The 3,897-nt window shown below is 30.6% G+C and overlaps 1 long non-coding RNA gene across 1 annotated transcript; it reads right to left on the bottom strand.

The window, feature by feature from the left end:
* Window positions 1-519: 519 nt before the first annotated feature.
* On the bottom strand, window positions 520-2,950 carry LOC128548603 (uncharacterized). Its single transcript, XR_008367188.1, has 3 exons — window positions 2,589-2,950; window positions 1,671-1,767; window positions 520-1,175 (listed from the first exon to the last, which is right to left on the bottom strand). It is a non-coding gene; the product is annotated as an uncharacterized LOC128548603 (long non-coding RNA).
* Between the last annotated feature and the right edge of the window lie 947 nt (window positions 2,951-3,897).

Here is a 3,897-nt window from a genome sequence, read left to right as displayed (position 1 = left end):
TGAATATATATTCACTAACATAACACAGATTAACATATATAACATATAAACAAGAAAGATGTTGTTTACATATGATGATATCCAAAATAATTTAAAAGTTAAATTAATGTTACCATGGCAACAATGCACTATTTTCTTAAAATAGTAGTTTTTTTGTAAATTTTCCAGAAAGAATCAGAACATTCATTTAGCATCTGTTCAGTATACATTTGTTTTACACCACAAATGGTCAATTATGATCATTTATAAAAAACAAACATCATTTTATGTAATATAACTTGTCTTTGAGAACTACATATCTTCCTGATATGCCTACCTGCATTACAGCTCTTCCATTTTATGAGAGATTTGTGTTATAACATGTTTTGTTGATGGTTACACATAAAAGATCTTTTCTTGCAGAACATAGTCTGATTAGCAGAATATAAACAAGACACATGCTGTTTACATAATCAAACAAATCTAAATTTAAGTCAAATTTGTGTTACCATGGCAACTCACAATGTTTTGCAAAAAAAATTAGCTATTTCTGCAAAGGTCATGTCATGTAAAAATATCTTTTAACACAATTATAACCATGGATTAACATGATTAATTCTTGAAATAAGATATATTATATTCAGCCAGTAACAAATATTTTCTGCTATATTGGTAGTTTTCTGCCATTTCTGGAAAAATCCTTCTTACAATCACACTGGCAAGGCAGTTTTTATTGTAAAAATGTTTCCTCCAAAGGGTGTGCTTTAATGTCACACATGTTGTAGTTTTGAAACAACTAGGAGTCATTCAACAGACATGTCTTAGTATTTCATGCATGCAGTTTTGGAAAATTTATAAGTTAAATGCTGTATTGTTAGAACAATTAGGATAGTGCTTCTCAAACAACTTCACAGCTGTCATGACATCAAAACACTACTTTTACCCAATATTTCTCATAGTTGACTAAGTTTTACTTTTTCTTGAAACACATTTGTAATTTGAACTAGAATTTTTCACTTTTTCAGGTCATGAGGGCAGGAAACATGACCTTATTTGTGCAATATGGAGTTATTTGCTCATATCAGTATTTGTGACATGCACTCTATTCCACAGGCATGATTTCAGCTGGATGATCAGTAGAACATATTAATTCCTTCTGTTTCATTCCCATTTGCATATTCATAGTTCTTTCATCACTGCAAAACAAAAATTCATCAACATTAGAACTTCATTTTAATAAGATTAGTATAAGGTTACAGAATATAAGACTATAAAGCATCTTTTTAAGCTTAAGAGAGTCTTTTTGTTAAAAGCTGAATGAAAGCAGATTTGATAAGTATAAACTCATCCAAGAATCTTACAGTATTATAAACTAGCTAAGATTCCTACAGACTAGGCATACAATTCATGCAATCGAACTGAATGTAAACACAAATACTGTAAAAATAATTTTGAAAATATGAAAAAATACATACATGATATATTCAATTATTGTATGTCATTACTTATTCACTTCTTAATATATTACACATTTTTGTTGAATGGGTCTATAATCAAAATCATTTCTCTTAAAATGTTATGAATGAAATAGATCATTTATGTTTATGCTACTTTAATGTCTTTATCTTTCTTAGAATAGCAGTATAGTAACTGTAAAAAATTACTAAAAATGTATGAAGAAATTTACAAACCCCCATAAAATCCAGGTTGTTGTGTATAGACCTTCCTGGAAAATCATTTCACTGTTTAACATCATTGCATCAAGCCAAACAATCCTCAGTGGTTGATCTGTAAAATGAAAAAAAAATACTGAAAAAGGCTGTAATGTGAGATAAAAATGCCCTGGGCAATTAGCTCAGTACATATTTAGCACAAAGACTTCTATAAAAAGAGTATTAGGTTTGAATTCCTGGAAAGGCTTTCAAAACAAAATGTATCTAAAGTTTATTTATTTTACTAAGTGGTTTTTAGTCACTTGCCAAGAACAGTAAAAAAAATGGTGAGGAATCCAGAAATAATGGCCAAGTGAACAGTATGCAAATTTAACATGAAAAGCTTTGGAAAACACTGTCTCTTTCCAAGTAAAAACAATATTTATGCCTTGTAGAAGTTTTATGTATGGACTGATTTGACATTACATGTAAGAAATTAGTGGTTGAAGCTGACAATAGATGTGTTTCAACTATTCCTAATCAGTCACTTTCATGGCATGACTATATTTATAAAATGATCAGGGCTTTAACTTTAATATGTAACTAAACATTATGACTGACTGTTGTAATTTTGTCTGGCACCAGAGTCACAAGGTCTTCATGTAATTGTCTTGCATACTGATTCTACTGAATACTTGTAATTGTCTTGCATACAGATTCTACTGAATAAGAGTCAAAACCGATTTAAAAAAAGTTGAATTCATGGCAGATTTAGTAAATAAAATATAGTCTACAATATATTGACACTTGTAAATAAAATGTGAACTGCGCTAAATCTACCTCGAATCTGTCATTAGTGTCAAATCCGGGCTATTTTTGGAAAAGATATCGGACAAAACTGTCGATATGAACTCAAATAATATTTTAACACTACATATCGCTTAAATACTTACTTACCTTGAGATTCGCCAACTGTCATTCTTTATACAATCGAAATAAATCTTCAAATAATTGTTTTTGGTAGTTTCATTTTCTCCACGACCTTCGATGTTTACAAATGGCGTGTCGATTCAAAGGGCGATAAATTATCAATCATTTAAATTTTTTAAAGAAACGGAATTGCAAATCACGGAAATGTTTATAAATGTCACTTCATTTTTTTCTTGTGGCAAGGTAGAGTATTATTGAAAACAAGAAATGCATTAATTGCCGCGAACACGTGGTAACGTCCACCATTTTTTGTGACGTAACTTTAATCGATGTTTTCTCAAATGACGTAACGCCGAATTTGGACCCAAAATGTCATGGTGCGTCACATATTTTGAAATGCTCAAAGTTCATCTGGTATCAAAAAACCACAAGAACATGTTTCAGACTCTGTATTGCACCAGTTTGCAAAATTTACAGCCGATATCACAGAAAGATTGTGTAAATAAAGCTTGGAAAGGTCATATTTAAAAATGCAGTGTCATATTTTAACAATCATTGGTATTAAGAACAAAAGACATATTATATCAGCAATAACTGAGTAGCAGTTAAATGATGAACAGGTGGTATAATTCAATTTGGACTACATATCCAGTGTTACATCATTGTCCTTCTAAAATCCACATCAAACTTATACAAACATTGGTTTCGAGTGAATTCTAGTTTCGGCAATTCTAATACTTTTTGTGCACGTGTGAAAAATTAAGTTCTCTTACCTATACCCAGTCCATAAATCAATGATGGTAATGCTTTACCTTGAGACCAAAAAGCAGATAAAAGTCCATTTGTGCATTCTTAGGACAAATATAGTAAGGGCAATGAAATATACATGTGTTTATTTAATGCAATCTGACATTTGTAAAATATATGCTTTCGAGTTTGTTCAAGGTTCAAGACTTTGACCTATTCCAAAGTAATGTAGAGCAAGACGCATAAAATATCTTACGCTTGTCCTCCTGTTCTACTATCATAACTTGTAAGGAATAAAGTATTGTTGACATAACTTTGATTTTAAGAAATGGTCATTGCTTCTATTAGCTATGAAACTGTGAAATAAGTCATTAAATTTACAAGTGAATTTGGCCATCAGTGGATTATGATGGACTTCTAAGCATATGGCGATATTGCATTGAAAGTTGACAGACACGTCACCGTGAGGTAATTGCATTGTTTTCCATATATCTATAATGATTTCTATTAAAACACTACAAGAGAGAACTAACTTTCATATTCTTATGCAGTGACATAGATTCGAATAAGAAACCGTTTGTTTATGTGG

The sequence above is a fragment of the Mercenaria mercenaria genome, chromosome 14, assembly GCF_021730395.1.
Source record: "Mercenaria mercenaria strain notata chromosome 14, MADL_Memer_1, whole genome shotgun sequence".
NCBI lineage: Eukaryota > Metazoa > Mollusca > Bivalvia > Venerida > Veneridae > Mercenaria > Mercenaria mercenaria.
This window is presented reverse-complemented; position numbering and strand designations above follow the sequence as displayed.